This window comes from Pteropus alecto, unplaced genomic scaffold (assembly GCF_000325575.1).
Source record: "Pteropus alecto unplaced genomic scaffold, ASM32557v1 scaffold511, whole genome shotgun sequence".
NCBI classification, from domain to species: domain Eukaryota; kingdom Metazoa; phylum Chordata; class Mammalia; order Chiroptera; family Pteropodidae; genus Pteropus; species Pteropus alecto.
In genome coordinates, this window is record NW_006431911.1 from 1,340,357 (window position 1) to 1,351,098 (window position 10,742).

The window sequence follows — 10,742 nt, forward strand, 5'->3', positions numbered from 1 at the left end:
AAATACCCAGTAGAGGGATTGCTGGATCATATGGTAGATCAATTCTTCGTTTTCTGAGGAACCTCCATACTGTTTTCCGTAGTGGCTGCACCAATTCACAGTCCCATCAGCAGTGTATGAGGGTTCCTTTTTCTCCGCATCCTCTCCAACAGTTGTTATTACTGGTCCTGTTGATTATAGCTATTCTAACAGGTGTGAGGTGGTATCATTTTTATTTAGTCCTTCACCTGGCACGTCTAAGCTGGGGGTTCACCCCTCTGACACGGGAGCCAGTGCAGGCCTGGCTGGCTGAGTTTTTGCCAGATAGACACAGATCCTGATTCTGGTAAAGACGAGAAGCGTGTATTTGAAATTCTTTTATTAGTAAAGGTCCGTTTCTGATTGTTTACCATCTTCTGTAGGGGCACGCTACAAAAGTTTATATTAGTGTGTAGCAAAAAGGCAATGTGAGGTACAATGGAAGGCTATAATGTTATACAAATAGAGTAAGCCCACCGTAAAAGCAGCATTGGCTGGCGTGCCTGGAATGTGGAGTTAGCAGAAGAGGGATAGTGGGCATCCGAAAGCTAGAAGGTTGCTTTGGAGGATTTCAGTATCTGTAGAACTCCTACTTTGCTTTCTTCTATTAGGGGGCTGAGGGGATGCTTCATGAATATTTATTCATAAACTAATCCATATCATATTACACACACACACACACACACACACACACACACACACACAGATATGTGGTTCTCAACAAGGGGTGATTCTGCCCCCCATCCCCAAGATAAATCTTGCAATGTTGGCTGACACTTTTAATTGTCACAGCTTGGGGAAGGATGCAGCTGACAGCTAGTGGGTAGAAGCCAGGATGCTGTTAAACATCCTATAATACACACGACAGTCCCCCGCACCAAGCATTGTCAGGCCACAGGCGTCCAAGCGCAGCGGTTGAGCAGCTTTGATATACACATAGACATGTACTCACAGTCTGTCAACAACCGTGCCGGTGGCACTGTTTGCTTGGCTCATCTGTGGCTCATGGAAAAGGCACTGGCTTGGGAGCCTGAAGACCAGGGCGTGAGGACGTGTCCCCTCACTTCCCCAAGCGTGAGCTGGGGCATTCGCCTCCGAGGCTCCATTTGGTTGAGTAGAAAGAGAAGCACAAAAACGCTGACCACACAGATATTTCCAGTGGTTGTTGATTCTTAGGGCCACTTTCCTTCTTTAAGCTGGAATCTGGGACTGCTGGAGGTCACGAAGGAGTTCAGAACGGAGCGCTAGATGACGGCAAGGGGCTGGGGGAACGGGCGCATCTCACTGGCTTCGGCTTTGCTCCTTCGGCTCCCTTGTCATGCTCTGCTCGCCACCACGATCACAGCCAGTCCCTCCTTGGAGGAATCCCTCCCCCTGTTATACCTTTTCAGGCTAATCTAACACATAGAGACCCTCAGCTTAATGAAGAAGGAAACCACTTTGGCAATTGGTGAAAAATGAGTACTAAGGACTATCAGGCCGGTCACTGCTACTGCCTGGTACAGACTCAGCCTGCCCCGCCTTGTCTAGGTCTGCTCGTGGGGTGGAGATGAGGCCTGCCCTCCCCTCCCCAGTAACTCACAAGGTGGCCCAGGTGGGCCCGAGACTCCTAGTTCCCTTTCGCAAGCACAGATGGTCTTTCAGTTCCTTAAAAGAAAAAAAAATGTTGTTGACAAACCCAATTTGTAGTGAAGGGAATGATGACTCTAAAAAATTATGTGCAACCTAGATTGAATGTACATCAGATATCAGGGAACAAATATTCTTTGCAGCTTAAATTAAACCCAGTTAATTTAATGTTTCTCTGTGTTCCTGCTTCTTAAAGAGTCTGCGAAATAAATAACCTTTACCAAACAGTTTTGTAAAACTTGTCTGCTGACAGTTCTGTCTTCATGGCTTATTTCTGAGACTGTGGTTCCTAGCACGTTCAGAAAAAGACTTGTTCTATCAAGGTGTTCAAAAATGTTCAGGCTACAGGAGTTACTTTGATATTTTCTATCAAAATGGGAACTTATGATTTACAAATAATTCCTTGCTTATGAAGGAGAGGTGGGACTATGTGGCTGGATGGAAAAAAAATAGACATCACCTAGGAGTTCTGAAGCTATTGTTTTGGGCAAATGATTGTAGACAGCAAATATTTACTGAGATCCTTCAAATGCGTGGCCAGTGCTGAGTGCTATGATGGCAGCTTTGGTCTGGGGGTGGCCTCTTGGTTCCATGCAAACCCCTGAGAGGAACTTGTAAACAGGGTCAGATCCTCTGTGTGAATTACTTAGCCAAGAACGTAAATATAGCGGCCAGGGCCTAGGGCCTAAAGAAATGATACCAAGCCCAGTGAGACAATGGGCATAATGAAAATGAAAACATACTCAAACTCGCCTTTCTGTTCTTTGTCACTTGAGGACGATGGTAGGGATTTATTTATGGGTATCTGTTTAAAGAACCCTGTCCCTCGGCGAGACTGGTGTCGCCAGGGCTCAGATGAACGATATTATGACATATTTATCAGCTGCTGGGATTCACCACAGAGAGGGAAGAATCGGAGATTGGATCGTTGGGAAGTTACTCGGGTGATTTCCTAGAGTGGACTGCAGGCGTGCGACCCAGGGCACAAGTAGATGCTTTGACTTTCTCTTGAGCTACGGTAATGGGTGGACATCGGATATACGGGTACAGATACGAGCGGATTACGAGATGGTGGCAGAGCATATGGAATTGCCTTTCCACTCTCAGTGAAATAGGCAGCAATTTCATACGCTAGGAGTGAGGATGGGAAGGAGGTCCCGGAAGTCTGAGGAGAGAGGAGGTGAGTGTGGGAGAGAGGGCTGCTGATGGACCGGCAACGTCATAGGGTGGCAAGGAGGTACATAACGTGCATCTGAGGGTGGATGCTAGGAATTTAAATCACGAAATATACATCCTGGCAGCTTAAGATGGCTAAAGGAAAACACCCCATTTTGCACTTTCAAGTCCCAGCCCTCGTTAACTCAAATCTCTTGTCCCTGGAGTTAGGATTTTCTAGTCAAGTTCAATGACAGTAGACAGGGACGTGGCAGTGGAGAATAATCTATAGGAAGCAGAACACTGGCCTCCAAAGATGGCCATGTCCTAGTCCTGGCACCTGTGAACGTGTCACCTCACATGCAGGAAGGGACTTCGCAGATGGGGTCAGTTAAAGTCCTTGAGATAGTGAGACTACCCTGGAGGATCTGGGAGGGCCCAAACTAATCACACGGGGACTTAAAAGCTGAGAAACGTTCCCTGCTGTGGTCAGAGAGAGAGATGACTGTGGGGGACGGTCACAGAGATGCGCTGTTGCTGGCTGTGAAGATAGAGAAAAGGCCCACGAGCCGAGGAATGCGAGCAGCCTGTAGAAGCTGGGAAAGGCAAGGGAACGGATCCTCTCAGAGCTTCTAAAAAAGACCGTAACACTGGTAACACCTTGATTTTAGTCCAGTGAGACTCATTTTAAACTTCTGACCTCCAGAAACGTTAGATAGTACATTTGAGTTATTTAAGCCACTGAATTTGTGGTCATTTGTTACAGCAGCGATAGGAAACTAATTCAGTTTGCAAGGGAATGATTGTAATCCCGGGCCATGGAATCTAAGTTGGATAAGAGTAGTAGTTAGGAATAAATAGAAAAGACATAATTTTGGGAGGGGAATAAGAAAAATCAATAAAATAAAGATGTTAATTATGTCATTAATGATCTACGAACTGAATGTGATTCCAAAAAACATACCAACAAAATTCGTTTCTGTAATATCACTAAATTGATCTAAACATCACGTGGGCAAATAATTATGTGAGAGTAGAAAGGAGAAAATATGAAAAAGAGGTCGAATGAAAATTATCATTATCCATTTATTAAATTGTCATAAAACTAAGACAATAAAAGAGTAGCGTACTGCTTGACGATAGGCAGATCAATGGGAGAAAACAGAGTTCAGAAATGAACTAAAATAGATATGAATTTTATGACATGACATGATAAATTTATGTCATGAGAATTTATGACATGATAAACACTGTCATGGGGAAAATGATGGATTATTGTATTTGTGACGATGAGACAACCAATGAGAAGGAAAAGCTGGATTCTGACCTTATTCCTCACATCAAGGTAAATTGATATGGAAGAAAGATTTGAAGATTAAAAAATGAAACTATAAATGCACCATAACAAAACACAGCTGGATATTTACACGTATTTTACTTTGGGAAAGGCACCACCCAGAAAACATAAAGAGAGTGACACATTTCACTACTGAAAAAAAATAGAATCAGCTGTGTTGCTAACAAATAAATAAATAAATATAAATTTACAGCACGTGTGACAAACTAAAGGCTAACTTCTCTACTACAGAAAGCTTTGTAACAAATTAATATAGGAAAAATAATTAGAATATAGACAAATTACAGGCATCTCACAGAAAAAAAAAGAAATGTAAGTGGTTTATCAATATTTGAAAAAATATTCACCCTCATATTCATTACAGAAATGCAAACTAAACATCAAGGAGATTTTTTTTCTCTTAGATTAGAATGGCTTCAGAAATTGGATCATATATTTGATGGGAAAACAGATACTCATATACTGTTGGTAGGAGTCTAATTGTGGCAGCAACTTACAAAGCAATTTGGCAACATATAATGTAAATGGCCCAACGGTTCTACTAGGAATATAACTCACAGATATATACTTGTGTTTGTTGAGGTGCCTTAACACTATAAAAGTTTTTTTCTTACTCAGGCAACATCCATTGCAGGTTGGCCATGAGGGGCAGGAGAGTGAACTCTGCTCCATGCAGTTATTCAGGGCCCTAGGCTTTTCACCTCTTGTGGCTCCTCCCTCCCCTATATCCATTCAGCCAGGAGACACACACAAACTAAAAACTAATAAGATTTCTAAAAACCCTATGAGATGACTGATGAGCTTAATTTGTCACCCCTTCTAAACTTAAGCTATTTTGAGGAGGGATTTTCGAAGATGTTATAGAGAACCTAGAGAAACGTTTAGCAGTAGAAATCAGAAGGCCTTTCGGTGGGAGGGATCATATCTATCAGTAGTGTTTTCTCTATGAGCCTGACGTTGCTCCATGGAGGCAGCCATGAAATGTTTCTGGCTGCTCAAAGGCTGCTCTTGCCATAGGCTCTCGGGTCAGACTTTGTAGTCTGTAAATGGGCCAGTCCTTAACAGCAGAACCAAGAAACAAATGTGGAGAGCATGGTTCAGAAATTAAGCAACACCTAATGGCCTGCACGAACTTTTCATTCATTCCAAACACATGAACAGAGTACTATTTATATAACAGGTAGTATGTTAGGCTCAATTAATATTATTTTGATTGCTTTTTAACACACATCATCTAAGGCAGGGTTTAGCAAACCAGCCCACTGGCCAAACCCAGCTCACCATCTGTTTTTGTAAATAAAGTCCCATTGGAATACAGCCATGCTCATCCATGTACATATTGTCTAGGAATTATGACAGCCCGTATGCCTCAAATGTTTAGTATGTGGCTCTTTACAGGAGAAATTCGCTGACCTCTGGTCTTAAGTAAAGGGAAAAGAAGTGACTGGTTTCTACCACCATCAATGTAGCAGGTTAGTGTAGGCGATGTGGCTCATTATATTGTAAAGGAAGGGCCTAAAGCCCAATGATTCCATAAGAGCGAAATGCATATTCATGTTTTCTTTAGTGCTATTTTTTTCTCTCTTGCTTCATTCAATTTCTGATATCACAATTGAAAAAGGCTTTGTTTATATATTTTGAAAACAGGATCATGGAATGAGGAATAGCTGATGGTTTAAGAAAATGTGCACAATAGTCTAATAAAAGAGTACCCTGACGCCTCAAAATTGCTCAATTATATGGCTTCCTTATAAAGCGGTCGCTCACCATTGTCCCTTAGGCAATGTAAAACCCAAGTAAACAACTCAATGAAATCAAGAAAATGATATTCTTGGTAGGCTAACACTGTAGCTTCCTTTGAGTTGTGATTTAAATGTTGATTTTAAAAATAAGGGCAACCTGGTGGGCAAGGAAATCAAGCTTGGGTATTTATGTAACAACCCAACACAGAAAACATAACTCTCTTATTTCTACGTTATTCTTGCTGGCAATGTTCAGTTGAAGAAGTGATATACGCTAGGACTGTTTATGAAAGCTTATTGTGTAAATAAAAATGAAGTCGAAACCTGGGGTAAAATCCACAAACCACCGTGGGTAGAAATGCTGATAGGAAACTCGCACCACCAAAAAATGTTAGATCACTGGGCTTAAAGGCCTTCAACAAAGGTCTCTATCGTGTGAGCTGCAGTGGTAGTTGTACCTTCTGTGTGTTCACAGTTACCTTTTCTGTGATCTTCCCAGAGGACTGTGATTTCCCGTGGAGTAAGACTATATCGCATTTGTCTTTGAATCTGGAACGCGGGTCCACTGCCCCTTAGCAAATCGTTGAGAAAGCGCATGCATATCCTCCTTTAAAATTAAGCTCCTTCCTCCACTCTTCCCTATCTCTCTCAAGCGAATCAGTCACCTTTCTCTCATTTTCCCCAATATTCCCGATAATGATTTTGACATAACCTCAGTGCTTCTCTACTGCTTCACCCATGCTCACTTTCCAACTTCGATGGATGGACGCAAAGGGTTGATGTGAGGCTTAAATGAGGTAATAACCATGATGAGCTTAAAAAATCTCCCCAAATCTTATATCTTCTCAAAGTTACCCATCACCGTTACATTGTCGTTATCACCATCACCATATCACTTTAGCTTATATCTGCCCTCAACCCTAGACACTTTATCATTGTGTCTCACCTTAACTATAGCCATGGACCCTCAGCTGCTTTCTTCAGTTCCTGGTTTCGCCCTCATTCTGCCCACCACACCTAAAACCAACACAGTGATCTTTAACCACCGAATCTGCTCCTTTGTTGGAAAAACAACAAAAAACAAATAACTCTTGAGGCCCTCTGTTGCCTACCGCTCTCAAAAGCCATTTACGATAGTATTCCATAGAAAAGAAGAAATTCATTTTGTTCATGGCTTGTTCTAGGAATGCATCACAGATTTAAGGTTATTTATCTTAGAGCAGTAGATTTCAAACTTTTGGTCCGTAATTTATGGTAAGATATACATTTTACATGTCATCCCAGGAAACACATGAACCAAATGACACTTATCTTTGTCAGAGATACACTTTAATATTTTCTATAATTTCTCTCCTATTATCCTCTATTTGAGTCTATCATTTTCTAAAAAACACTTGTCATGACTCACATTTTCGTGATTCACTAATAGGTTATGACCCACAGTTTGATTAGCGCAGTCTTGGAAGGCAGATGGGCTGGAGAAGAGGCAATCGAGAGGAAAAGAACAAAAATGTCCGTGTGGAAAACCTTTGATTATACTTTGTCGTGGCTCTTGGGGCCTTGGAAGGTGGATAGAGCATTGTTTCTGCAGGGCCACAGGGACGAACCTAGTCTAGACCCTTGGCTTAAGCATCGAATGCCTTCTCTGCCTAGAGCTCAGCCATGGAATGCCAGCCAGAGGCCTTCCTGTGCTGCTTCCTGGCTCTCTCTCTTATTCCCAAGCCAGGCGGCCAGCCTGGAGGAGGGACATATGTGGCTTTAGGTTTAAAAGTGGTAGACGCCTCTAAAGGAGGCTACAGAGTCATGTCAGAAGTGGTCCACATCCTCAAGGAGTCAATAGAGAAAAGACAAATGCATCGATCATGTTGGAAGAGCAGTACATATCATCTATCCAAGTGACCTCTGGCGACCCTTACAGACAGAAGAAGCCGCCTCATCTTCCCATTCCAGTAAAAGCCAGGAATGACGGAGAGATTTCTCTGCAGGTTCTTTTGTAATTTTCTTCTTGGATGCTCTCCTCTGTACCCCAGGGCTTTTACCATGTCAAGTTCTCAAGTGTGCGCTGCTGGATGATTCTGTTCTGGTGCCAAGCGAGCAGGCCAGTACGATAGTGTGTGGTCCTTTAAGCCATATGCTTTGTGCCTTCATATTCCCTTATGGCCCCCTTCATGTTCTCAGACAATATCGTTTTCTATCCAAGACCTTGTCCCTATTGGTCACATTTACACGTATTTATATATCTTTGTTGGAGCAGCAACTAGTATTGCAAAAGGCTTTGGCATCTTGGACAAAACTTTTGTCACTGCAGTTTCTGAAATATTCTGGCACCTTTCAAAGATTTCAAGAGTACACCATTCTCTCTGTTGGGATCGTGGCCCAAAAGTAAACTTGATAATTACAAAGAATGTTCCATCCTTGAAATGTGAAATATGAACAGGGGCTTCCATTTTTGCTTTTTTCTTAGTTTCCCCATGGGCAAAACAAAGGCGCCTAAGTATTAACTGAAATTAAATACCAAGTGTTCTTTTTAAACCAATCAGTGTTTTCAGATCATTTGAAATCGAGCCCTCAAAATTATTTTAAAAATTCAATTAGTGGGTGTTTATAAAGATTTTACAAATGAAAATTCTGGAAAAGTAGTTTAAGAGGTCTTCGCTTAAGATAGGAGTAGGCTAACCACAGCCCAACGGCCAAATCCAGCTCACTGCCTGTTTTTGTAAATAAAGTTTTATTAAAACACAGCTACACTCATTTCTTCATTGTTTCTGTATCGTCTAAGTCTGCGTTAGTTGCCACAACAGCTGAGTGGAGTACTTTTGACAGAGAACATAGGGCCCACCAAGCTGAGAATATTTACTATCTGACCTTTTACAGAAAATGCTTGCTGACCTCTGATTTAAGAGATTAATATTAATTTGATATAGCAATTTATAGTCATTTCAATTTCTTCACTATCTTTATTTTGAAATCATTGTGTTTTAATGATCATACCTTCGTAACTCTCAGACGTTTTAGTGTTTATATCATATGTCACCAAATATTTTTTCAAAGTGGGTAACAAATTCCTTTGGTGGCACTAAACAAGAAAAAGAACTTAATATTTTTATGAATTGCTTCAACAACTGATGCCACCATGCAGTGTAGAGGAATGTAAGTATATTAAATGAGCAACTTTAATAATAAGTCAGTCTCCAGTAGGGATTATTAGCTTTGTTATCACTATCTGGTTTGATAACTGAGAATTTAGCAATATTTATCTTTAAGGACTTATTTACAGATTTACAGTTCTTTGTAAACTGATCTCCCTCCTCTTACCCTCCTTATTTTAGATCTCACCCAATATACCCAAATTCAAAACTTCCGGGATGTCTTTTCTCGGGATGCCTGGCATTACATGATAAGGCTGGTGCAAATATAAGTAGAAAATACATCCCACCACAGAGTTTTGTAATACCCTCTGTTAAGATGCTTTGGCCGCAAATTATGGAAACCAAACCAAAAGTTGCTTAAGCGATAAAGAAATCGATTATATTACTTTCCAGGGAGCCCACAGATAGGCTAATTACTGCAGTGGCCTTCCAGCTTTCTTCCCTGCCACCCTCAGTGGGCCACTTTGTTCTTTGGCTGGCTTCCTTCATTGTCACAAAAAGGCGGCAGCAGCCTCCGACATCACCGCTCTTTGTGGCAGCGCCAAGAGGCAGAGAAGTGTTTTCACTGCTGCCTCCCCGGAGACTTCCTTCCCGCCTAACGCCCTAGAATTGCAACACCTGCCAGTGCCCAAATCAATACCGGCAAGCAGAAAGAAATCACCGGAATTGGCTTGACCTAAGATTCCTTTCCTGAGCCTGGGGTGAGGACTCATCCCAGGATGCATGACTACATGGAGGGTGAGTGCCTAACAAAATAGGGAAAATAAAAATTGGCGGGTACAGTAGGATAAAGATGGATTTAGATTTACAAACTCTTGGTGCGCAATGGCGGTCATCTTCTGCCACTGCAGATAAGCAATTGGGAGGGAACTATTCTTATATCGTACTTATTTGATCTAGTGTCAAGTACAGTGTTCTTTGCTTTTGCTGCTCAGGAAATATTTGAGAAATCGAATGGATTAAAAATTCAATGATTTGAATCACAGCTCAAAGAATAGTCAAAAACAAGAATGGCAAAGGAAAGAACGAGGAGCGTAATAGCGTTCATCTGATTACATCATCTGTCCAGTTACTGAATTTGTGAGAGCTGTTTTTATGGGAGCAACCGGCAGAAATTTGGAGGAGTTCCCAGGGGTGAAAGTTTATGACTTAAAGGTATTTGATTCTCTTCTTACTTGCGCAGTATACAACAATATGTGTCAAAAGAAAGTCGAGAGCATTAGCCCCTTCCAGAGGTCAAAACTCACGCCACGCTTAGACACCCTCGTGTGACTACCGTTTCAACTTGAACTACGAACTTTGGCTTTAAAATTAGTGATGATGAAATTCCTATAATTTAGAGTCGAATTTCCTTTAGTTAACAATCCAGGGTATTTCTTTGGGATAAGTGATTTCTGTCTTTCTGTTCTCCTACCTGCTTGCTTTCCTTTACACTCCACGAAAGAAACATAACTTAAGGAAATGACTTGCCAGAGGCCATTTTTCTTGCTCTGATGTTTGGAAACTTCTGTCTCCGCAAATACAATGCCTACCTAGATTAAGTTAAAAAGTACCGGTTTCCATTTAAGGGACGTGAAATAAAAAATGCAAATTTAGGAGCCTGGAAGGACAGACTAGCTCCCAGCTTAGGAAAAAGTAACAGCAGGGTTGCCCCAGCAACACATGAGCTGACGGTTAGAGCTTTTTTTTTTT

General features: G+C 41.6%; 1 protein-coding gene across 4 annotated transcripts in view; it reads left to right on the top strand.

Annotated features, from left to right (window-relative positions):
• ARHGAP6 (Rho GTPase activating protein 6) overlaps positions 1–10,742 on the top strand; it is a 446,194-nt gene that overhangs the window by 366,324 nt on the left and 69,128 nt on the right. The window lies entirely within an intron of this gene.